Here is a 27,236-nt window from a genome sequence, read left to right on the forward strand (position 1 = left end):
CTGTTTCTGGGGCCACGCGCTATGCCTGCTGGACTGGGGCTCTTCACCTGGTCTGCTCCGGCAAGCAGCCCAGGGCTTGTTAGATAGCGTGCCGCAGCTGGCACACTCAGCATAGCCAGCCAAATCACTGGAGCCGGGGGGAGTGGACACTCAGGTTGCAGACCCCTCCAACCTCCTGAGGGATCACCCACTGTTGTTCCTCTCTCTTCTTTATTCCCTTTCTCACTTCTTCCCTTTCTCACTTCTCTGCCTCCTTCTAACTGTTACTCTCTCAACAGTGCTTCTTTTGAAAAAAGACATTCTGTCAAGGTAGGTTCAGTGTTATTAGCAGGGGAATCCTGTCCAGTTCCATCAGTCTCAAGGTTCTATATGTCCCCCATGATGGGACATCAGAAGAACCTTAAATCAGAAGAACACACAGGTCAGAAGCGATGAAAGCCTCCCCACCAACCCGAATGAGGTATCTCCCTTTTTGCTTTCCGATAAACGAATGGCGTACAACTTAGAGAAACAAGTCAACACCAACCCCGACGTCCTACAAGATGCTAATGCGACAATAGTAGGCGTATTAACAAGGAGGAAAACCTCTAAGTTTAATACAACATCCAGCTCCGACCATTCCTTTCACAGACACATGTCAGGAATGACCCTGAAAATGGCTCTTCCAAATACGAGATCATTGAACAACCATGCTACTAACATTCATGACATGATTGTTGAGAAAAACCTAGACATCTTATGTCTGACCTAACCTTGGATACAAAATACAAGTGGCCCTGCCATCAATCTAGCAGTACTCACAGGATACTCCATCCTCTAAAAATAGGAAATTTGGATTAGGAGGTGGGGTGGCAATAATAGCAAAAACCGAGCTATGCTTATTTCCATCACCCATTGCCTGCCAGGACTGTGAAATCCTGTCAGCAAAAATGATCCCCAACTCTAATAGCTGTATCAACATCGTCCTAATTTACAGGCCACCTACCACAATGCCCAAATTCTCCTCAGTGACGTCAAACCGCTGGAAAGGAGATCAATCCAACAAAGAAGTCATAGAACTGGAAAGGTCCCTAAATAACTCCCAATTCAAAGTTATCAACAACACACCCACTAAAGACAAAAATCACATTCTCAATTGGGTTTGCACCAGAATCCTAGCCGCCCACATGGATCAAACCATACCTTGCATTTGGTCTGATCATCACTCCATAGAATAGCATATCCAACTTCCGAAGGAACATATCAAACACCCCAACCCAGCTAAATCTGTTTCCGGTAGGAATTCCAAGTACATGGACCCTGCAGAGCTTTCGTCCTGCATTAACATCATCATGAGGGAAACTTCCAATGATGACTCGGCCGAATATCTTCTTTAAGATTATCATGAAAAGCTTACCTTTTTGATTGACAAGGTAGCACCCTTAAAAAACAGACTTGTCGGAGATAACCCTGATCACCAAAAATGGTTTTGTCCGAAACTGGATGCAATGAAAAAAGGGAAGTGCAGGCTAGAATCTAACTGGATTAAACATCAATCAAAAGAAAATAAAGACGCCTAGAAACAAGCTGATAAAATCTATAAAAACGAAGTGAAAGAGAGCAAGAGAAATTTCTATAACTCGGAAATCGAACAAGCCGCAAACAGTTCTAGAGAGCATTTTGAAATAGTAAAACTACTAGGCAACCCAATGCCCTCCAAGTCCCCTTTGTGCCCACCGTCCAAGACACTCTGACAGTGCAGACGGCACTCAAGGAAAAAATCATCAAGGCACGAAAGAAAATCAAAGACAAAATACAATCCATGGTCAACCCATGCATAATCGCTTCGCATACAGACTGTGAAGTCCCAAGCCAGCCCCCCTCCTCATTCGTTGAAATAGAGATATGCGACATGGAAAAAATACTCAAACCAATGAATCCCACAACATGTTCAGAAAATACCATCCCCGTTACAATCCTTCTGAAACATCAGGAAATCTTTTCTCCTTTTCTCACCCGGTTTGTTAACGCCTCTTTTGGGGAAGGCAGGGTACCCAAGCACATAAAAAACTTCGAAATTACTCCACTTTCTAAAAAACCTCATCTTTGGCCCCAAAGATCCGGACAAGCTTAGACTGATCACTAACTGCAATTTACTGCTCAAAGTCCTGGATAAAGCAGCATAGGTGCAGTTTTAGGGCTTAATTGAAGTGAGTAATATTCCCCAAACAGTCAGGCTTTCGGCCCAACCATAGTACCGAGACGGCTGTAGTAGATCTTCAGTTACACATGCTGCAAATCACAGAAGAGGGCAAAGTGGGTATCCTGACCCTATTGGAGTTATCCGCGGCCTTCGGTCTGGTTGACCATGGTATTCTTAAACACATACTATGCGACTTGGGCCACTGCTCAGACAAAGCAGTGGACTGGCTCTTCTCATTCTTGTCGGATATGGAGGCAAGAATCCAATGTGTACAAGCTCAATCACCTACAGCTCCCATCTGGTGTGGTGTTCTGCAGCGGGCAAGCCTGTCACCATTACTTTTTTATCTATACATCAGACCCATCTGCTCACTTATGGACGATCTAGGTGTGTTTTTTTTACTAACTATGCAGATGACACACAACTAGTCATTGAAATAACAGGAGTGTATACCACTGACGCCACAATCTTAACCAACATATATCAGCATGTCGACGACTGGATGTCAACCAACTGGTTATGTATATAAATGGTGACGAGACAGAGCTGATGATCTTTGGCTCATAAGCCACACAAGCCAAACTTAGTATGGATTACACCAGCTTTCAAATAGACAAAGGCTGTATCCCTGTTCTCGACAAGATGAAGACCCTGGGCATCCAATTGGAGGCCTCTCTTAACTCTGATGTGTATATCAATCAGATGACAAAAAGCTGCAACTACTCCCTCCACCTCCTGAGTAATATTCGACCATACATTACCAGAGACAACGCGGCAACTATCGCCCATTCAACCATCCTGTCCAAATTGGACTATTGTACAGACGCGCGGGAGTTGGGAGAGAGCCGCGGACACAGAATAAGGCACACTGGGTCCCCGCCCATGCAACAAGGCAAGGTGAGAGCTCCCCAGTTCCGCAGTGAGGCAGGGCTCCTCCACTGATAAGGAGAGCTGCCCGCAAGCTCTGACTAGACCCCGGCAGCAACTGGAAAGTGCGCAAGCACCTGGGACAGCACCTCCCCTCACCATAAAAACAAGCAGGAGCACCCGCCAACACTGCAGTTCATGGAACCCGGGGTAGGAAGGGAGAAGACCCTGGGACCGATGTGTGATCTCCCAAGAAAGAGCGCATGGACTGGGGATACACAGAACAGTATCCACCAGGGTCCCTACTCCAGGGGCGCCTGACTGGGAGAAGCAGAGGGGCTGTGGCTGTGGCCCAGACCATAACACACGAGGTGCCAACGGGACACCCCCCCCACGCGGTACCTGCAGAGACCTCGCCTCCAACCATCACGCACACCCAAAGGGGTGCAACGCTTTGCCATGCACTGAGCCAGAGTATGCAGGGGCCACGTTCCATAACCCCCTCAGAGATCTGGGGGCTACTTGATTAGGGTGATTTCAAGAACCCAAGGAGACGATAGCAACAAGGAGGAGGTGAAGCAGAGGGGGGAGAAATTAACCTGCCAAGCCAGGAGAGGTGGACACAGTGAATGGGACCACAGTGTCATATGATGGGGGTGGCGGCTGTGGGAGAATGCTTAAGGCCTGACTATTGTCACAGACCTAGTGATAGGCTCAGACTATCTGTGCTGGCCCTGCCCCGCAACGCAACCCGAATCAGAGAGGAGATCGGGGGTGGGAGGGAGGGGCCACAGCAATAGCTGGAATCGACTGGGGGGGCAGCGTAGAAGACTGTACCCCCTGAGGGGAGAGGGAGCAGTAAGGGCCCGAGGGTGAGCACATCCCTCCCTCGTACCTCTATCAAAGTCAGATACCAGCGCTTAGTGGGACGACCTTGAATGAGTTGGAGAGAGACTCTCCAGGGGTTTCGCTATAAGGAAGCCGCAGAAAGCCGAGGCGGGCCAAACTCATACAGAATGACTGACAAAACAGCGAAACTGGCGGAAGATTCCATGCCACAAAAAGAGACATTGCTGCTGTACTGCAGAACATTTGAGAAATGCGAGCAGACATTGACCATAGGATTGAAAAGATAGACCAGAGAGTGGAGGAAATGGAGGACCATCTACAGGGACTAGAGGCCAACCAATCATCAGTCGATATCCTACAAACACAAATCGACACCAGATTGGCCGCCTTGGAAAAGGAAGTTGAGGAGAGGGCCCTGCAAATGGACGATTTTGAAAACGGAGTGGAGGAATAATCTATGGTTCTTTGGCCTGCCGGCGGGGGAGACAGGCATATATGCAGAGCGGTCAAGGACTTGATACGCCTCCTGTTCGGAAATGAGACAAAAGACCCCACCATTGACAGGGCTCACAGGGCGGGGGGCCGAGCTAGAGGCCCGCACTCTGTCCTCGTCCTCCTCCACTACCATGCGGAAAAGTTGAAAATCTTGGAGGAAGCCAAGAAAGCCTCAACCATTACATATAACAATGCAACAATTACGATCTTTCAGGACCTTTCTGCATTCACTCTGACCAGAAGGCGGTTGTGTGGCCCCCTGACGCAATGTTTATGAGAGAAGGGAATTCAATATTGATGGGGCTACCCCTTCTCGCTTTCATTCGAGTATATGGGCCAACGATTGAGACTGGTCACCGAAGAAGACATCAAAGGAGCGATCCAGGAGTACGTGGAGGCCACAGACGACCAGAGATGGGCCACCGGGGAAGCAGCGAAAAGGAAAAGTAGGGGAGGAAACGCAAGGGACACACGACGGATCCCGGGCTCGAGAAAATTTAAAAAGTTAAACACTCCTCCACACAACAACGGCCTATGCAAAGGGGAGGGAGTTCTGTGTGTGGTTTCAAGTACACAGAAAACTCAGGTAGTGGGGCAGCGGGACGGCACAATTGGTCCCGATAACAGTCCGGGAGTGTAGAAAGAGGACAAGGTTAAAGAGATGCTCTGTCGCCCTAATGGCTGACTGTCTTTCCCGTTCTGGAGATAGGCACCCTAAACGCCAAGGGAATAAACTCGCCTACGAAGAGATCCCTTCTGGGCAGAGAATTTAGGCGGGCCAAGTTAGATCTGCTCTTTCTCAGCAAACTCACTGGGGGAGAGGAAAGGAACCGGTCATTCGGGGTGCAGGGGTAGGGGATGTGTATTGTGCCTCTTATAAGACCAAAAAGAGGGGAGTAGCGAATGTCATGGCCAACGATTTAGGCTTCAGGGTGGAGGGGGCGATCAGGGACCCAGATGGCCGATACCTGTTCATCAAAGGGGAACTACCGGGGGCCCCCCTTACGTTAGGAGTGATTTATGGCCCGAATGAGGGACAAGTACCTTTCTGGGAAGGGGTCAGAGACAAACTGTGTTTATTTGTGGAGGGCGCTCTCATAGTGGCGGGTGACTTCAACATGGTACTGGACCCTGATAGAGATAGGAAAAGAACGCCAACACAAAAAACCTCAGCGTCCAGGGACACCACATCTCGGAGTTTCCGCAGAATCAACCGTGACCTGGCCTTAATGGATACGCTTTCTACCTCATTAGTGGGAGATCCCTCCCTTCATGTACTAATCCAAAACCCATTAAACATTCTCTAGAATCAACCACATTTTGTTGGACGATGCTCTGCTTCTATATACGCAAAACCTGTGGGTGGACACGGTTCCAAGGTCGGATCATGATTTGTTGCGGGTCACCCTGATCGGGTGTGGGGGCGCCGGCGGGGAGGGAGGTGGAAATGTAACAATACCTTTTTTAGAGATATGATAACAGCCCACACGGTCTTGGAAAGTATAGTGGAATATTTCAAATTGAAAGGTAACGGGGGAGTTCAACCCGCATAGTATATGGGACGCATTTAAAACCACCATTCGCAGCATCTTGATAAAAATAGGGGTGCCAAAAAAAAGGGAGGACAGCCAGGAAAAAGGCCCTAGGAGAGAAAATAGCGCAAGTTCAACCAGGACGGATACCTGGTGGATCCATTACCCCAGAACAGGCTGCTGCCCTAGACCAATATAAAACCGAGCTCAGGAATTTATTGTTGAGCAAGACCGAAAGGAGCCTTCTGTTCCTTAAACAAAAGTACTATGAAAAGGGGGATAGGGCGGATAGAATACTGGCATGGAAACTGAGGGAAGCCCAGAAAAGCAAGATGGGTAAAGCCCTGAGAATCGATGAGGGGACACTTAGCCATGACACCCTGAGCATAGGGGGAGCCTTTAAGCCGTACTATGAGTGGTTGTATAAATCGGAATTTAACAGAGAGGATGCTCTTATTTAAGACTTCCTAGCCAATATACCTATACCGGGACTAACACGTGAGGCAGCGGATAGATTAGAAGCCCCGGTAGCAGAGGAAAAGATTGGCCAAGCAATAAAGGCTATGAAGGGATGTACCAGGCCGGGGGAAGACATGTTCTCTGTAAAGCTTTATCGGTCCACCCTGGCCCCACACCTGGCAAGGGTTCTTAACGCAGTCCTAGAGGGAGACAACCTGCCCGAGTCAATGATTGGAGCCATTATAGTGATACTGCCAAAGGAGGGTAAAGACCCGTCGGAGTGTTCATCCTATCGGCCAATCTCCCTACTGAACACGGATGTCAAGATCCTGGCAAAGGTGCTGGGTAGACGGATGGAGGGGATAATGCCCACCCTGGACCACGGCGACCAGGTAGGCTTCATTAGAGGGCGTCGGGGCTCGGATAATATCCGGAAGACGATTGATCTAATGCACTATGCACGAGAGACCAATCTCAACGCTAGCCTGCTTTCCCTAGATTCGGAAAAAGCCTTTGATAGAGTGGAATGGAGGTACATGACTGTTCTCCTACAAAAAATGGAATTTGCGATGCACATGAGAAAGTGGGTGGTGGCGCTGTATAGGGCGCCAACGTGCGAGAGTGCTAGTGAATGGGGAACTGTTGGCTCCCTTCAACCTAACAAGAGGTACAAGACAAGGGTGTCCTCTGTCCCCCCTCATATATGCCCTTATGATGGAACCTCTAGCGATAGCAGTGAGGAGCCACCCGAGAATACAAGGTATTCAAAGGGGACAGGTCGAATTCAAACTCTCCCTGTTTGCGGATGACATCCTGGGGTACCCTTTAGATGCCCGACGACACACCCAGTTCTGCTCTCACTAATTGACACCTTTGAGGTCTTTTCAGGTCTATAAATTAACAAATCAAAATCCATGTTGTTGCCACTCCGAGAAGCTGACCCGGAGCTAGACCCAGTGAACAGTCTCTTAGGGGTTAGTGTTCAGAAGGTAGCAATACAATACTTGGGGGTACGATTGACCAGGGATCTGGCCACGCTGGCAACAACTAACTATGGCCCATTAATGTCAACCATTAAAAGGAATTTAAATCGTGGGGGCAGCATGATCTTCTCATGGTATGGCGAATGACAGCAGTAAAAATGAATGTCTTGCCAAGACTCCTGTACCTGTTCACAGCCCTTCCCACGAAGGTACCAGAGTCAACTTTTAAGGATCTCCAGATGGCAGTCCAAAAATGTATATGGCAGGGCAAAACCCCTAGGACCAAGCGATCCACCTTCGGTTGTATACGAATTGTTCGTTTTACAACTGTTCGAATGACAATGGACCTTTTCACAATTGACCGAATTGTGAAGGTCAATTGTACCATATATGTGGGGGGGAAACCCCCCACAACCCCACCACCCAACGCCAAACCCCCCAACACCGATATATATATATATATATATATATATATATATATATAATTGTAAACGAACAATATTTGGGTAATACCCCACCTTCACCCTTCCCAGGGATGAGGGGGGCTTGGTCTTTCAGACTTCCAGCTATATCACAAAGCAGCCCAACTCAGAGTGCTCCTGGAACACAAATTTGAGATGATCTGGGAACGTATTGGTGTTATTTAGAGGACATGGATACACACCCATTCAATGTGTGGGATCTGTTATGGGCCCCCCCATAAAGAAATACCGAGCAGATTACTCGACCACCCCACCCTAGGAGTGCTGTGGTCCGTGTGGAGAGGGGGTAAACACACAGAGAATCTATCGACGTGGGCCTCCCCGACGTCCTCTCTCTGGGGTCCCGACATAAGATTGGGAGACCGGGGATTCCGTAACTCCCAAGACTGGTCAGATAAAGGGCTGGAAAGGGTGGGACAGCTGTTTCTGGAGGGAGAATTCCTTCCATATGAGGCAGTGACCAGGGATCTGGGAGCTGGCAAGATCTCAGTGTTTGAATAGCTTCGGTTGAAAGGGCTCCTGATTGACCAGAAATGGGGATTGAAATTGAACCGACCACTAACCCCTTTTGAGAAAACATTAGACTTAGCCAATACGTGGAAAGGGATGGTCTCCAAACTGTACAAGGTAATGAACATCAGCGACAAAAAGAATAGGCAGCGGTTTAAACAATATTGGAACAAGCTAGCCGGGGAGGAACTCCCGGAAGAGATGTGAGGCAAGATATACAAGATAGCGTTCCATGGGAATCTCTTCACAGCAGATATGGAACCCAACTTTAAGATACTCCAGGGCTAGCATAGAGAACCCCTTAAGATATCTAAGATGTTTACCGGGGTGTTCCCACTGTGCCCAAAGGGGTGCGGTCAGATTGGTTCACGAGGACATATGTGGTGGCACTGCCCACGAATACGAGCTTATTGGGAGAACCTACAGGGATGGATGGGGGTGATCATCAGCGAATTGCTCCCGCTAGATCCTTTGCAAATGCTATTGGGGATACAACCAAAAGATGCAGAGACGTATAGGTATCCTAGGATGTGGGAGACCATGTTGCGGGCGGGGAGGGTGGCCTTAGCCCAGAAGTAGAAGAGCGCAATAATCCTGAATAAAGATGATTGGTTGAATAAACTTAAAAATATGTTCTTGATGGACAAACTGACCGTGATGGTGAATGAGCTGGGTGTTTTTTGGTCAGCCTGGGACGGTGTCAGACAAAAATGGGGATGGGATGTGCATTGAGGGAAGGGGGAGTTTGGCCCATCGGGGAGCAGGGCAGTGGGGGAGGATAATCATGTCAAGTGGAAGGAAGGGGACCTCCCGGGGAAAATGCAGGGTCGGGAGCGTCCAGACAAACAATGAGTGCCCTCGACGGGGCCAATGTGCCAATAGGAACAATGCCCAAGATGACGATATGCTAATAATGCTAAGTGCAATCTAGCGGGGGGAACTAGGTACCCGAATGGGGAGGCAACTACGCTGATGAATGTCCCCGAGCACACCGATAAAACTGTATAAGAACCCACCAATGTTTGTTCGAGGAGAGAGGGAGGGGGGAGAAGGCAGGGAACTGTGTTCATCTTGAGGTCTGTTGATGATTCATCGGGGCATGTAACAAACGGTCCATGTTTTGTTTGTTAAAATGCCAATAAAAAACAAAGTTTAAAAAAAAAAGAAGTACCTGAGACAGTAACTTACCTGCGAAACTTCAGTTTGTCTTGCTTTCCCGTTTAGTCCTGTATTTTTAGGAGCCTTTGCTGTAACTTGAATTTATTCCTATGAATTTATGTAACCTATTTTATGATCAATCACTGCAACTCCCCCTCTTTAAATCTTAGCAATTAGGTAGGGTTGTAGTTTTGTGTATCTTTGTTTCTAATAGGTTTAAGCGAGAGTAGGGTTCTTAAGGAATTCCTTTACATTTTCTGAATTTACTGTGCTGAATCCAAAGTACTTAACATGCGTTTCTCATACCTGACTTTATAATTAATAGTATCTATTTTTCAATATGTGTAATGGTTTGTTCTGTGAGGAGAAGTGTATCCTTGTGCTAGCCCTATAGTCATGTTACCATTGAGAGATCTTGGACATTCTTTGTGAACAACCTGTGAACACAATTATCTTTTTGAACCCCTCACCAGAGGGTTTCGTAAAATGTCTCGTTCACATTGGCAGTATTCTCTTTCCTTATTGCCAGATGCTCTTTTTTGAAATTCCCTAAATGCGTTTATTAGGTTGAAGTAACAAACCATATGTTATTTGGGCCTGAATAACCAGCAGCAGTACCCCATCCCTTTTAGTGTAAAGTGTGCGCCATGCTTTGCATGTAACAAGCGGAGGACTGCACAATTGTATTGCAACAGTTACCCAGCGGGTCACATCTTTAGGCTTTATATCAAAGAATAACTATGGGGAAACATTATTTGCTGTAGGTTTTACTTGTGACTTAGTTAACAATAAATATTTGGAACTACTGCCAGGGTAGTAATACCATAATCCTAGCTGAAAACATTTGCGATGTGTACTTATATTAAGACTATTTTTATATGTGATGGCATTGAAATTCCTTGATCAGCTATTTAGAAAGAAAAAATGTGTGTGCATGCATTTTCTTTGCTAGTGCTCTCTGTCCAACATGTGTCAATTATCCTTGCTTACCAGGCGGAGTTGTAACCCAGTGTTCATCGTCCATCATTACCACTCCAGTCACATCTAATCGCATATCAAAATTCAGGTCATTCAAATGCACTAAACTCAGTAATACGTTAATGAAAGTGAACCCACCCCCTCTGAAACAGAAGCAATACGCTAACGACAGCCTAAAGTTTTGAACTTAATAATACATTCCATACAGTCCAGGGCCCTGGCTACCTCTCCTAAATATATCAGAACTCACTATTTACAATTCAATTTTATGAAAACCCTGTCTCGTACTTTGTCCCCTCATATATGTTCTTCTCATCAAAATCTGCTTAATACATCTTCCTTACTCCACCCATTGGCATTACTACTATACAAATTTAAACATTTCACCCCATTATGCTTTCAGTGCTACAGTATATACTAGATAATAGGTCCCCTTCATTAGGTCCTTACTCTTTTCCTTCTAAATATCAGCCTCAGCACACTTTGCTCTATGAACTTAACTTTTCCCTTTTGAATCTACCTCGTCCATACTTTCCTCAATCTATTGCATTTAGATTCTCATGGTTAATCCTAAATTAAGTTTCCATGGTCTCTAGCAATTCACAAAATCATGTATATTAGTAGGTTCTCATATATAACCTAAATCATTCCCTATCAGTTCCTACAACCTTATAACGATTATATTCACATATGCCCATCGGTTGTCCATTTCCCATCCTGCTCTGTCAGCCTCGCCCAGCACTATAAGTAATCTTTAATCTAACATTGAAGAGTAGATTATAATCACACATATAATACGTTATGCATTGGACACGACATCCCAATACTTTCAGTAATCACCGCTAGTTTGAAGTGCAAATAATCACATATGGCTTAAAAGATAGTACATTTGCAAAGTACTTGTCTGTGACGTGTACAATAAAATCTATTACATTCCTAATAAAATTTAACAGGATTAAATTTATGAAGTGCCAACTGTAACTGAGATTTGTACAGTCTGGCTTTGTCCCCATAACTATTTGGGTTCCCCCCCCCCTTTTTTTTCAACTTGCTTTTTACATAACTTTGGCTTGATTACTTGATGTTTAATTGTTGAAAATGGTGCTGGTGTGGGTTTTCATTTAAACGATCTTATATTTCAAAGATCTCCAACTCGGATTTGGATTGACACGCATATTTGAGACGACGAATACGTTCGAAGTAAAGGACCCTTTTGCGTGTCCTGAACCGAGGAAATGACGTCTCGCGGATATGCGTACATCAACAAAAGGTTCAGCGAACTTCCACTGGCAGCAGTTTCTGAGTAGTTTGTTTATTTACTGAAGACGTGGCATTGGTCGTTCTCGGACGAAACAATTCGCAGAATGAAAATGAGATCTTGTGCATCGCACAAGTCCCGGAAGAGGATCTTCCAGGTATTTACTTTCCAACCCTGCCGACACGCAATGTGGAGTGACTTTCGGATATGCAATGTAATAACGAGGCTGTACGTTCCTCGACGACGTGACACAATACTAAATATACAAGTAGGCTATCTAGTTTCAAGTCTGGGTTTTACTACCTTAAGGAAACACAAAAGTGTACAATATGTATTGTAAGCCCAAATAGTAAATATACGGTTCATGTGCACAGAATGTATTTGGAATAATTCATGCGGGAATGGTGGTACTTTCAGGTTCGTAAGATTTATAGGGCACTGGTATTCATTATGTGTAGAGGTAATGGAATGCTAAGATCCACGCATTGTAAATACATATTATATTTCCTGTGGACCCTGACTTATTTGATAAAAATGTATGTGCTTCCGGATGATTGTATGATGCATTGTAGGATTGTTCATACAGCTCTATTTATGTTACCCCAAAGCAAAGTTAATGGTTGGAAAGAGTGTGTGATTGAAGCTATGACAGTATTGTGTCGGAAATGGAGTAAGCACTATGAATCTATCAAACGATATTTCAAATGTAATAAATTCACATGTTATTAAATGCATGCTAGAGAGGAAATTAGTATGTACAAAGTTAAGGATCTCTGATCTGACTGTTGGGGGCTATGTGATCATGCGAAAGGATGAAGTGATATCAGGGTAAGTAGGCTCTAGTTGGGTTGACACTGCCTATATTATTCATGGGGCAATCAGACAGATGTTTGACAGAGAATGAGGTGTAGCGCTACTAAAAACTCTCATAAGATTGGGAAGTAGTGTATAAGGTCTCCTCTCAGGTGGACATCCGTTTGGGTCTTTTACTAAGTAAGCCTGCTAACTGTTATCTGTACTACACAACAGTGCCCCCTTCCTCCTCAGTTCAGCATTGCCGATTGGTCAACATGAGGAAGGATAGCTCAGGGGTAACGCATTTGTCTTGGAAGCAAGACAATGTGGCGCAACACAGATTTCGAATCCCGATCCCATGCTTAGAAACCACTCCCTGGTATTAAGCGTGTTATACATGAACAATAAAATAATAGAAATAAATAAATTAAGAGAGTGGCTCAGCTGAACTTGGGCTGTGAATAACCTTGCTTAACGCTAGGTTGGCTTTTTCAAGTCCTACTCCAAATAGTGACTTTGAAACACCCTTCTAACACATGGAGGCAGCGTTGGCATAACGTTTTGTGGACTCAATGAAGCACTACAGTTCTCATAACTAAAAGCCCACACCTTGCTACACTATGCCACGTTACTTGTTAAGTAAAAGTGATATTGCAGTAAATATGGAAAACCTAACAGTACAGACCCTTACTCCTCCTAACGTTGATAGACTTAATAGGTCTCAGTACTAAAGGTAAGACAATGTCTTAATTAATTCTGTCATAACTCATCAAGCTCCACTGCCATGTCCTTTGACAGGTAGGTCAAGTGAGGAAGAAGGGGTGCGCCTCTCTTCCCCTCCCAGCCTTTCTCCATCTCTTACTAGAGTTTCATTAACAAGTTCTTCTGAACTCCTCTTAGAGAAATTAAAGGCATACATAGAACTTGGAGGAAAAGAAATTGCACTAGAAATTAAGAGAATGGAAATGTTAGACAAACACAATTATTTTTGATTTAATTTTTCAAATCGTGGACCTAGATCGAGAGCAGTGGAGCACTGTACAATGTTTGGGAAGCCAGCGTTTGGGCTGGCATCTTTTAAAAGTAGTGCAGTACTGTGAGTTGCGTTCTGTGTGAAAAAGAAAGGGAAGATAGAGAAAAATAAAGAGGCTTCCTTGAGAGTCAACAAGAAAGATCTTGGACATGAGAGAGAGAAATGAAGAACATGTCTTTGGATGCTGCTACTTCTGTTTCAGTGTCTACTAATGGAAATGGGTCCAACCCTTCTCTTCATCCCATATTGCCTAAGGACTTAGTGACTATGTATGATGAGAAGAGTTATATTTTGGATTGGTTGAAAGTATTTGAGTTGGCATGTCAAATCATGAGAGGAAATGGCCCAGATCATGTGCCCTAGATTCTTAGGCGACTCCCTCAAAAGAAGTACAATGCCATCATTGAAATCTATTTTGCAGATCAGGGTGACTACGAAATAGTTAAGCAGGTACTTGTAGCCAAATTTGGGAAGACTCCTGCCCAATATTTGAATAGGTTTAGAGAACAGAGAAAGAAGGATAGTGTTCAAAGGGTTACCTGGGCGTGATTCCCTGCACCACCTGGATGGGTGGATTGCTGGCTACAAAGTTACACCTTTTAAAGGCATGGGAAGTCTGTTTATGTGGCAACATTTTTTTGATGCATATTCCCCAGAAACGGAACTGCACTTGGCTGATTCTAAAGAATTAGACCCCCAGAAGCTGGCTGTTGCTGCTGACTTAAATGTAGCCAACAGGGTGATCCATAAGGAAAAAGAACGATCTGGTAAAGTTGGACTTGGGAAATTCTACAGGTTTAGGAACACTCCTGGAGCCAAACAGGAGTTTGGTCACAGCAAGCCTCCATTCAAAATAATATTTGGCAAATGTGTGGTTTGAGGGGGCTAGTGACCAAGTGAAAGGGGACCCCAAATGTAAGGGCAAACCCTTGAGGATCCCATCTGTAATGTTAGCCATTTGTCCAGATGATGGAATAATGGTGACATGTGCTGCCTTTCACTCTGTTGCCCAAGAGCCTATAGGCGTTCAGGCAAGAGTTACCCTAGTGTGCTCTGGTACTGGGAGCAACAATGTAAGGTTGTGCATAACTCTATCCCAGATAACACTAAATGTTATTTTGAGGACAGTTTCTTCATTAATGGTCAGGAGACAACTGGCATTAGAGAGACTAGGGCCAGTATATCCGTAGCGGACAAGACCCTTTTCGGGCCCAGAGGAAGTTGCTAAGGTTCCTCTAGGTCCTACTAAGCTTGCAAGAGGTCCTATCCAGATTCTCCCCATACTGCATGTCGTTCTCACAGTAAATGCCCTGACTGCAACCATTCATGTCAGTGTGTACAACCTGAGGTTCCTGTGACAATTCTGCTGGGCATTGACCTAAAGGTTTTAGTTCAAGTCTCTGATACTGCAGATCCACCGGGGCCAAGGACAAGATCTCAGACCAAAAAGGCAAGGGAATTAGTCCAGGCTACAGTCCCAATGAAGTTGACAGATAAAACAAAAGACCTAAGGGGTTACAAATGACCCAAAGCACCTAGAAAATCCTCTAAAGTGCCACCTCCAGGCTTGAAAGTCCCCAAACTCCTCTCGGAGGAAGAGGCTCTCCCTAAAGTAGGAAAGCGTATATTATTAAAATAAAAACAAGAGCACATATATAACATACTTCCTAACCCGGTTTTCTACCTATAATTTGCCCCTCATAGTTTGCCCCTTTGTTTTCTGAGGGTAAAAGATACCCTTCTGAGGCAAACCCCACACAACATGAACTTTTGGCAGGTTCTTACTTACACCCTCCAATGCCATACCTTTTACCAAAACAGTTCTTCTTTTTTTGAATAATAATGGCAGTCTGCCCTTAGTGGTTAGTCCATATCCTATTACCTCCATTAAATTCTATTGTGGCGTGCCAGAAATAGGCATCGGACCAGTGGACATGATTCAAACAGAATGTGTATTAACTTAATTGCCTAATTTAGCCCTACTACTGCCGTGAGTCTAATACTGAAAACCTACGGTGCTCGTCAGGTTGTTCGGTCAACATAAAAAGTCTGTCGTTAGTCCAAAATCGAATCTAACTAACTGGCCCTACCACTAGAAACAAATTATAATACATAAGGAAAATGCCCGTTAGGCTTAGGATCTTGGAGCTAAACCCCTAAGCAATGATACAGTTCATTGAAACACAATTCGCTTCTTACTCCTTTTTCAAATAAATTGTTTTTCCTTTTCAGTCCTTGACAAACTTAGAAACCTTCACTGAAACTCAGAGAATACTAATGTCTTCATCCCCTTCCAAATGCTTGGGATATATTGTGATACTTCTCAGAGCAATGCCACCTCTTCTTAGGCTTGTCGTTAGTATTTGTACAATGCTTGGATTTCTCCTCTGGACCTTTTGGTCCACCTCGTTGTCCTGAACTTCAATATCTTTACTTGCTCGCTCTCGACCTTCACCGGGCCCTCTAGTGCCACGGTTTGCACCCCATTCAGGTCTTTCCTCACTCTCAGACTGGATTCTCTTGCCAAATCTAGGCATCCCCTCAGAGACTTGTCGATTAGCATAGTCCTAGACATCGCCTTCCTTGGATATAGTTGTATTTGCAATTTCTTAGGGCTCAACCGCCCACCTTCCTTTCGTGTGCCCAAACTGTGTACCTGTTTCTCCACGGTGCTCTCTCTCCAGGGAAAGTGGATGGCTCTGGTGGCGGTGGGCTACTTGGAGCTGCAGTGCTTACTGGTGCCTTTGGCCTTCTCTGCCGTCTGCCGTCTGCCAAATTGTGGCCTCGCCGGTGCTTTCTCTGGCCCTTTCCAGTGGCAGCCTTTTTCTGGGCTCGCCAGTGCCGTCTCTGGTTTCTTTCCAGCAGCATCCTTTTCGTGGGTTTGCCAGTATCACTTTCACAGGTATCCTCTGGCAGCAAACTTTACGTGGGCTTGCAGGCATCTCTTTTTTGTCATCTGTCGGCATCTCCCAGGATGTGAGTGGAGAACCTTGTTTGGTCAGTGTTCCTGGGCTCGGCACGTTCCGCAGGCTGCTCCCCTACCAAGTACGCTCTGTGGTCCTAATTCCAGGCAGCGATGGGGCAGCGTGGTAGCAGCAACGTCCAGCCTGTGCATCTCTCTGCCCCAGCTGATGGTTTCTGCATCAGCTGGTCTTCTCTCTCTCCAGATGAGAATCAAAGGGTCTTTGCTTCTCGTTGCAAAAACCCCTATAAAGTTGCTTTGGTTACAAGACTTCACACTTGAGTGGGTGTCAGCTTTTCTATCTGGCAAAGACAAAGGTTTCATCCAATTAACAACTTCCTTTACTCTAATATACATGGAGAAGACTGAGTTTAATGGAGATGTTAATAAACATTGGGAGTCCTTGTCCTCTAAGGCGGAGTCACTCCCATTGAGATCCTGCTTGCCAGCTTTGCATAATGGGCTCACCTCCCTAGTGTGAAAGGGGGTGGCTCCCCCTTGGCAGAAAGGACGAATACCCTGGATTCGTCATGCTATAAAATAACAAGTCAAAGTTGTACCTTTATGTTGCTGTCCTCTACTCTTGTGCAGTCTGTCAACACCCCACTCTGCCATGGGTGCCTGCCACCAGCTACATGAACTGGCCATAAGGGCATGGCATGACTGACATTATAAACCTTTTTTGTCTGTGGCAGTGTTATTATTGTTGTTAGGCCTACAGCAACTCAACTTTCCTCTGTAGCAGTGTTTTTACTATTAGGGCTTATGGTACCCAACTTTCCTCAGTGGCGTTGTGCAAGTAATTCAGGGCTTATGAAGCCCAAATTCCCTCTGTGGTAGTGTTTCCTTTCAGCCACAAGCAGAGGAGTCCTCCGCTTGGCTCTGCCCAGGTCCCGCCCACCCAGGCGAAGCCTATGATAAACCGCTGCACTTCTCCACTGAGCACTGGCCGCATCGGACGGGGCTCCAGTTAAGTCTCTCGTGCCACCCCGTCGTCCCCATCGGGGCTCTGGGAGGGTGTGAGCCCAGCAGATCCCCAGGCTTTCCGGGCGGCTCTTTATCACGCTGTTTAAGTGCCAAGGACCTAGACCTTCACCACCGACCATTTCTGGCCCCCGGGTGATCAGGCTTTCCCAGGAGGCCACTCCCGGGTCTCGCTACGCAGCCCAGGACTTAGATCTCCTGCGGTTCCCCTGGTCTGGACTTGTGGCATCCCAGGCCACGCTGCTTGCCTGGGGTCCCTATGCCAACGCAGCCCTGGGCTGGGGCGTTTCTTCACCATGGCCATGGCCATCATGCGGCCGGGACTTGCCTCTTTGCCGGCCCACCTGGTCTGGTCCCTGGGTGGGTCATATGGCCAGCAGACCTGGCCCTGTTTCTGGGGCCGCGCGCTATGCCTGCTGGACTGGGGCTCTTCACCTGGGCTGCTCCGGCAAGCAGCCCAGGGCTTGTTAGATAGCGTGCCGCAGCTTGCACACGCAGCATAGCCAGCCAAATCACTGGAGCCGGGGGTAGTGGACACTCGGGTTGCAGTCCCCTCCAACCTCCTGAGTGATCACCCACTGTTGTTCCTCTCTCTTCTTTATTCCCTTTCTCACTTCTTCCCTTTCTCACTTCTCTGCCTCCTTCTAACTGTTACTCTCTCAACAGTGCTTCTTTTGAAAAAAGACATTCTGTCAAGGTAGGTTCAGTGTTATTAGCAGGGGAGTCCTGTCCAGTTCCATCAGTCTCAAGGTTCTATATGTCCCCCATGATGGGACATCAGAAGAACCTTAAATCAGAAGAACACACAGGTCAGAAGCGATGAAAGCCTCCCCACCAACCCGAATGAGGTATCTCCCTTTTTGCTTTCCGATAAACGAATGGTGTACAACTTAGAGAAACAAGTCAACACCAACCCCGACGTCCTACAAGATGCTAATGCGACAATAGTAGGCGTCATAACAAGGAGGAAAACCTCTAAGTTTAATACAACATCCAACTCCGATCATTCCTTTCACAGACACATGTCAGGAATGACCCTGAAAATGGCTCTTCCAAATACGAGATCATTGAACAACCATGCTACTAACATTCATGACATGTTTGTTGAGAAAAACCTAGACATCTTATGTCTGACCTAAACTTGGATACAAAATACAAGTGACCCTGCCATCAATCTAGCAGTACTCACAGGATACTCCATCCTCTAAAAATAGGAAATCTGGATTAGGAGGTGGGGTGGCAATAATAGCAAAAACCGAGCTATGCTTATTTCCATCCCCCATTGCCTGCCAGGACTGTGAAATCCTGTCAGCAAAAATGATCCCCAACTCTAATAGCTGTATCAACATCGTCCTAATTTACAGGCCACCTACCACAATGCCCAAATTCTCCTCAGTGACGTCAAACCGCTGGAAAGGAGATCAATCCAACAAAGAAGCCATAGAACTGGAAAGGTCCCTAAATAACTCCCAATTCAAAGTTATCAACAACACACCCACTAAAGACAAAAATCACATTCTCAATTGGGTTTGCACCAGAATCCTAGCCGCCCACATGGATCAAACCATACCTTGCATTTGGTCTGATCATCACTCCATAGAATAGCATATCCAACTTCCGAAGGAACATATCAAACACCCCAACCCAGCTAAATCTGTTTCCGGTAGGAATTCCAAGTACATGGATCCTGCAGAGCTTTCGTCCTGCATTAACATCATCATGAGGGAAACTTCCAATGATGACTCGGCCGAATATCTTCTTTAAGATTATCATGAAAAGCTTACCTTTTTGATTGACAAGGTAGCACCCTTAAAAAACAGACTTGTCGGAGATAACCCTGATCACCAAAAATGGTTTTGTCCGAAACTGGATGCAATGAAAAAAGGGAAGTGCAGGCTAGAATCTAACTGGATTAAACATCAATCAAAAGAAAATAAAGAAGCCTAGAAACAAGCTGATAAAATCTATAAAAACAAAGTGAAAGAGAGCAAGAGAAATGTCTATAACTCGGAAATCGAACAAGCCGCAAACAGTTCTAGAGAGCATTTTGAAACAGTAAAACTACTAGGCAACTCAATGCCCTCCAAGTCCCCTTTGCGCCCACCGTCCAAGACACTCTGACAGTGCAGACGGCACTCAAGGAAAAAATCATCAAGGCACGAAAGAAAATCAAAGACAAAATACAATCCATGGTCAACCCATGCATAATCGCTTCGCATACAGACTGTGAAGTCCCAAGCCAGCCCCCCTCCTCATTCGCTGAAATAGAGATATGCGACATGGAAAAAATACTCAAACCAATGAATCCCACAACATGTTCAGAAAATACCATCCCCGTTACAATCCTTCTGAAACATCAGGAAATCTTTTCTCCTTTTCTCACCCGGTTTGTTAACGCCTCTTTTGGGGAAGGCAGGGTACCCAAGCACATAAAAAATTTCGAAATTACTCCACTTTCTAAAAAACCTCATCTTTGGCCCCAAAGATCCGGACAAGCTTAGACTGATCACTAACTGCAATTTACTGCTCAAAGTCCTGGATAAAGCAGCATAGGTGCAGTTTTAGGGCTTAATTGAAGTGAGTAATATTCCCCAAACAGTCAGGCTTTCGGCCCAACCATAGTACCGAGACGGCTCTAGTAGATCTTCAGTTAAACATGCTGCAAATCACAGAAGAGGGCAAAGTGGGTATCCTGACCCTATTGGAGTTATCCGCGGCCTTCGGTCTGGTTGACCATGGTATTCTTAAACACATACTATGCGACTTGGGCCACTGCTCAGACAAAGCAGTGGACTGGCTCTTCTCATTCTTGTCGGATATGGAGGCAAGAATCCAATGTGGACAAGCTCAATCACCTACAGCTCCCATCTGGTGTGGTGTTCTGCAGCGGGCAAGCCTGTCACCATTACTTTTCTAGCTATACATCAGACCCCTCTGCTCACTTACGGACGATCTAGGTGTGTTTTTTTTGCTAACTATGCAGATGACACACAACTAGTCATTGAAATAACAGGAGTGTATACCACTGACGCCACAATCTTAACCAACATATATCAGCATGTCGACGACTGGATGTCAACCAACTGGTTATGTATAAATGGTGACAAGACAGAGCTGATGATCTTTGGCTCATAAGCCACACAAGCCAAACTTAGTATGGATTACACCAGCTTTCAAATAGACAAAGGCTGTATCCCTGTTCTCGACAAGATGAAGACCCTGGGCATCCAATTGGAGGCCTCTCTTAACTCTGATGTGTATATCAATCAGATGACAAAAAGCTGCAACTACTCCCTCCACTTCCTGAGTAATATTCGACCATACGTTACCAGAGACAACGCGGCAACTATCGCCCGTTCAACCATCCTGTCCAAATTGGACTATTGTACAGACGCGCGGGAGTTGGGAGAGAGCCGCGGACACAGAATAAGGCACAGTGGGTCCCCGCCCATGCAACAAGGCAAGGTGAGAGCTCCCCAGTTCCGCAGTGAGGCAGGGCTCCTCCACTGATAAGGAGAGCTGCCCGCAAGCTCTGACTAGACCCCGGCAGCAACTGGAAAGTGCGCAAGCACCTGGGACAGCACCTCCCCTCACCATAAAAACAAGCAGGAGCACCCGCCAACACTGCAGTTCATGGAACCCGGGGTAGGAAGGGAGAAGACCCTGGGACCAATGTGTGATCTCCCAAGAAAGAGCGCAGGGACTGGGGATACACAGAACAGTATCCACCAGGGTCCCTACTCCAGGGGCGCCTGACTGGGAGAAGCAGAGGGGCTGTGGCTGTGGCCCAGACCATAACACACGAGGTGCCAACTGGACACCCCCCCCCACGCGGTACCTGCAGAGACCTCGCCTCCAACCATCACGCACACCCAAAGGGGTGCAACGCTTTGCCATGCACTGAGCCAGAGTATGCAGGGGCCACGTTCCATAACCCCCTCAGAGATCTGGGGGCTACTTGATTAGGGTGATTTCAAGAACCCAAGGAGATGATAGCAACAAGGAGGAGGTGAAGCAGAGGGGGGAGAAATTAACCTGCCAAGCCAGGAGAGGTGGACACAGTGAATGGGACCACAGTGTCATATGATGGGGGTGGCGGCTGTGGGAGAATGCTTAAGGCCTGACTATTGTCACAGACCTAGTGATAGGCTCAGACTATCTGTGCTGGCCCTGCCCCGCAACGCAACCCGAATCAGAGAGGAGATCGGGGGTGGGAGGGAGGGGCCACAGCAGTAGCTGGAATCGACTGGGGGGGCAGCGTAGAAGACTGTACCCCCTGAGGGGAGAGGGAGCAGTAAGGGCCCGAGGGTGAGCACATCCCTCCCTCGTACCTCTATCAAAGTCAGATACCAGCGCTTGGTGGGACGACCTTGAATGAGAAAGCCTCAACCATTACATATAACAATGCAACAATTACGATCTTTCAGGACCTTTCTGCATTCACTCTGACCAGAAGGCAGATGTGTGGCCCCCTTACGCAATGTTTATGAGAGAAGAGAATTCAATATTGATGGGGCTACCCCTTCTCGCTTTCATTCGAGTATATGGGCCAACGATTGAGACTGGTCACCGAAGAAGACATCAAAGGAGCGATCCAGGAGTACGTGGAGGCCACAGACGACCAGAGATGGGCCACCGGGGAAGCAGCGAAAAAGAAGAGTAGGGGAGGAAACGCAAGGGACACGCGACGGATCCCGGGCTCGAGAAAATTTAAAAAGTTAAACACTCCTCCACACAACTACGGCCTATGCAAAGGGGAGGGAGTTCTGTGTGTGGTTTCAAGTACACAGAAAACTCAGGTAGTGGGGCAGCGGGACGGCACAATTGGTCCCGATAACAGTCCGGGAGTGTAGAAAGAGGACAAGGTTAAAGAGATGCTCTGTCGCCCTAATGGCTGACTGTCTTTCCCGTTCTGGAGATAGGCACCCTAAACGCCAAGGGAATAAACTCACCTACGAAGAGATCCCTTCTGGGCAGAGAATTTAGGGGGGCCAAGTTAGATCTGCTCTTTCTCAGGAAACTCACTGGGGGAGAGGAAAGGAACCGGTCATTCGGGGTGCAGGGGTAGGGGATGTGTATTGTGTCTCTTATAAGACCAAAAAGAGGGGAGTAGCGAATGTCATGGCCAACGATTTAGGCTTCAGGGTGGAGGGGGCGATCAGGGACCCAGATGGCCGATACCTGTTCATGAAAGGGGAACTACCGGGTGCCCCTCACGTTAGGAGTGATTTATGGCCCGAATGAGGGACAAGTACCTTTCTGGGAAGGGGTCAGAGACAAACTGTGTTTATTTGTGGAGGGCGCTCTCATAGTGGCGGGTGACCTCAACATGGTACTGGACCCTGATAGAGATAGGAAAAGAACGCCATCACAAAAAACCTCAGCGTCCAGGGACACCACATCTCGGAGTTTCCGCAGAATCAACCGTGACCTGGCCTTAGTGGATACGCTTTCTACCTCATTAGTGGGAGATCCCTCCCTTCATGTACTAATCCAAAACCCATTAAACATTCTCTAGAATCAACCACATTTTGTTGGACGATGCTCTGCTTCTATATACGCAAAACCTGTGGGTGGACACGATTCCAAGGTCGGATCATGATTTGTTGCGGGTCACCCTGATCGGGTGTGGGGGCGCCGGCGGGGAGGGAGGTGGAAATGTAACAATACCTTTTTTAGAGATATGATAACAGCCCACACGGTCTTGGAAAGTATAGTGGAATATTTCAACTTGAAAGATAACGGGGGAGTTCAACCCGCATAGTATATGGGACGCATTTAAAACCACCATTCGCAGCATCTTGATAAAAATAGGGGTGCCAAATAAAAGGGAGGACAGCCAGGAAAAGGCCCTAGGAGAGAAAATAGCGCAAGTTCAACCAGGACGGATACCTGGTGGATCCATTACCCCAGAACAGGCTGCTGCTCTAGACCAATATAAAACCGAGCTCAGGAATTTATTGTTGAGCAAGACCGAAAGGAGCCTTCTGTTCCTTAAACAAAAGTACTATGAAAAGGGGGATAGGGCGGATAGAATACTGGCATGGAAACTGAGGGAAGCCCAGAAAAGCAAGATGGGTAAACCCCTGAGAATCGATGAGGGGACACTTAGCCATGACACCCCGAGCACAGGGGGAGCCTTTAAGCCGTACTATGAGTGGTTGTATAAATCGGAATTTAACAGAGAGGATGCCCTTATTTAAGACTTCCTAGCCAATATACCTATACCGGGACTAACACGTGAGGCAGCGGATAGATTAGAAGCCCCGGTAGCAGAGGAAAAGATTGGCCAAGCAATAAAGGCTATGAAGGGATGTACCAGGCCGGGGGAAGACAGGTTCTCTGTAAAGCTTTATCGGTCCACCCTGGCCCCACACCTGGCCAGGGTTCTTAACGCAGTCCTAGAGGGAGACAACCTGCCCGAGTCAATGATTGGAGCCATTATAGTGATACTGCCAAAGGAGGGTAAAGACCCGTCAGAGTGTTCATCCTATCGGCCAATCTCCCTACTGAACACGGATGTCAAGATCCTGGCAAAGGTGCTGGGTAGACGGATGGAGGGGATAATGCCCACCCTGGACCACGGCGACCAGGTAGGCTTCATTAGAGGGCGTCGGGGCTCGGATAATATCCGGAAGACGATTGATCTAATGCACTATGCACGAGAGACCAATCTCAACGCTAGTCTGCTTTCCCTAGATTCGGAAAAAGCCTTTGATAGAGTGGAATGGAGGTACATGACTGTTCTCCTACAAAAAATGGAATTTGCGATGCACATGAGAAAGTGGGTGGTGGCGCTGTATAGGGCGCCAACTGCGAGAGTGCTAGTGAATGGGGAACTGTTGGCTCCCTTCAACCTAACCAGAGGTACAAGACAAGGGTGTCCTCTGTCCCCCCTCATATATGCCCTTATGATGGAACCTCTAGCGATAGCAGTGAGGAGCCACCCGAGAATACAAGGTATTCAAATGGGACAGGTCGAATTCAAACTCTCCCTGTTCGTGGATGACATCCTGGGGTACCCTTTAGATGCCCTGACGACACTCCCAGTTCCGCTGTCACTAATTGACACCTTTGAGGTCTTTTCAGGTCTATAAATTAACAAATCAAAATCCATGTTGTTGCCACTCCGAGAAGCTGACCCGGAGCTAGACCCAGTGAACAGTCTCTTAGGGGTTAGTGTTCAGAAGGTAGCAATACAATACTTGGGGGTACGATTGACCAGGGATCTGGCCACGCTGGCAACAACTAACTATGGCCCATTAATGTCAACCATTAAAAGCAATTTAAATCGTGGGGGCAGCATGATCTTCTCATGGTATGGCGAATGACAGCAGTAAAAATGAATGTCTTGCCAAGACTCCTGTACCTGTTCACAGCCCTTCCCACAAAGGTACCAGAGTCAACTTTTAAGGATCTCCAGATGGCAGTCCAAAAATGTATATGGCAGGGCAAAACCCCTAGGACCAAGCGATCCACCTTCGTTTGTATACGAATTGTTCGTTTTACAACTGTTCGAATGACAATGGACCTTTTCACAATTGACCGAATTGTGAAGGTCAATTGTACCATATATGTGGGGGGAAACCCCCCACAACCCCACCACCCAACGCCAAACCCCCCAACACCTATATATATATATATATATATATATATATATATATATATATATATATATATATAATTGTAAACGAGCAATATTTGGGTAATACCCCACCTTCACCCTTCCCAGGGATGAGGGGGGCTTGGTCTTTCAGACTTCCAGCTATATCACAAAGCAGCCCAACTCAGAGTGCTCCTGGAACACAAATGTGAGATGATCTGGGAACGTATTGGTGTTATTTAGAGGACATGGATACACACCCATTCAATGTGTGGGATCTGTTATGGGCCCCCCCATAAAGAAATACCGAGCAGATTACTCGACCACCCCACCCTAGGAGTGCTGTGGTCCGTGTGGAGAGGGGGTAAACACACAGAGAATCTATCGACGTGGGCCTCCCCGACGTCCTCTCTCTGGGGTCCCGACATAAGATTGGGAGACCGGGGATTCCGTAACTCCCAAGACTGGTCAGATAAAGGGCTGGAAAGGGTGGGACAGCTGTTTCTGGAGGGAGAATTCCTTCCATATGAGGCAGTGACCAGGGATCTGGGAGCTGGCAAGATCTCAGTGTTTGAATATCTTCGGTTGAAAGGGCTCCTGATCGGCCAGAAATGGGGATTGAAATTGAACCGGCCACTAACCCCTTTTGAGAAAACATTAGACTTAGCCAATACGCGGAAAGGGATGGTCTCCAAACTGTACAAGGTAATGAACGTCAGCGACAAAAAGAATAGGCAGCGGTTTAAACAATATTGGAACAAGCTAGCCGGGGAGGAACTCCCGGAAGAGATGTGGGGCAAGATATACAAGATAGCGTTCCATGGGAATCTCTTCACAGCAGATATGAAACCCAACTTTAAGATACTCCAGGGCTAGCATAGAGAACCCCTTAAGATATCTAAGATGTTTACCGGGGTGTCCCCACTGTGCCCAAAGGGGTGCGGTCAGATTGGTTCACGAGGACATATGTGGTGGCACTGCCCACGAATACGAGCTTATTGGGAGAACCTACGGGGATGGATGGGGGTGATCATCAGCGAATTGCTCCCGCTAGATCCTTTGCAATTGCTATTGGGGATACAACCAAAAGATGCAGAGACGTATAGGTATCCTAGGATGTGGGAGACCATGTTGCGGGCGGGGAGGTGGCCTTAACCCAGAAGTGGAAGAGCGCAATAATCCTGAATAAAGATGATTGGTTGAATAAACTTAAAAATATGTTCTTGATGGACAAACTGACCGTGATGGTGAATGAGCTGGGTGTTTTTTGGTCAGCCTGGGACGGTGTCAGACAAAAATGGGGATGGGATGTGCATTGAGGGAAGGGGGAGTTTGGCCCATCGGGGAGCAGGGCAGTGGGGGAGGATAATCATGTCAAGTGGAAGGAAGGGGACCTCCCGGGGAAAATGCAGGGTCGGGAGCGTCCAGAGAAACAATGAGTGCCCTAGACGGGGCCAATGTGCCAATAGGAACAATGCCCAAGATGACGATATGCTAATAATGCTAAGTGCAATCTAGCGGGGGGAACTAGGTCCCCGAATGGGGAGGCAACTACGCTGATGAATGTCCCCGAGCACACCGATAAAACTGTATAAGAACCCACCAATGTTTGTTCGAGGAGAGAGGGAGGGGGGAGAAGGCAGGGAACTGTGTTCATCTTGAGTTCTGTTGATGATTCATCGGGGCATGTAACACACGGTCCATGTTTTGTTTGTTAAAATGGCAATAAAAAACAAAGTTTTAAAAAAAAAGAAGTACCTGAGACAGTAACTTACCTGCGAAACTTCAGTTTGTCTTGCTTTCCCGTTTAGTCCCGTATTTTTAGGAGCCTTTGCTGTAACTTGAATTTATTCCTGTGAATTTATGTAACCTATTTTATGATCAATCACTGCAACTCCCCCTCTTTAAATCTTAGCAATTAGGTAGGGTTGTAGTTTTGTGTATCTTTGTTTCTAATAGGTTTAAGCGAGAGTAGGGTTCTTAAGGAATTCCTTTACATTTTCTGAATTTACTGTGCTGAATCCAAAGTACTTAACATGCGTTTCTCATACCTGACTTTATAATTAATAGTATCTATTTTTCAATATGTGTAATGGTTTGTTCTGT

At 46.6% G+C, this 27,236-nt stretch overlaps 1 protein-coding gene across 3 annotated transcripts in view; it reads left to right on the forward strand.

The window, feature by feature from the left end:
* Nucleotides 1-27,236, forward strand: part of TOP3A (DNA topoisomerase III alpha) — a 1,279,921-nt gene that overhangs the window by 339,807 nt on the left and 912,878 nt on the right. The window lies entirely within an intron of this gene.

This window comes from Ambystoma mexicanum, chromosome 2p, assembly GCF_040938575.1.
Source record: "Ambystoma mexicanum isolate Mex_15411 chromosome 2p, UKY_AmexF1_1, whole genome shotgun sequence".
NCBI lineage: Eukaryota > Metazoa > Chordata > Amphibia > Caudata > Ambystomatidae > Ambystoma > Ambystoma mexicanum.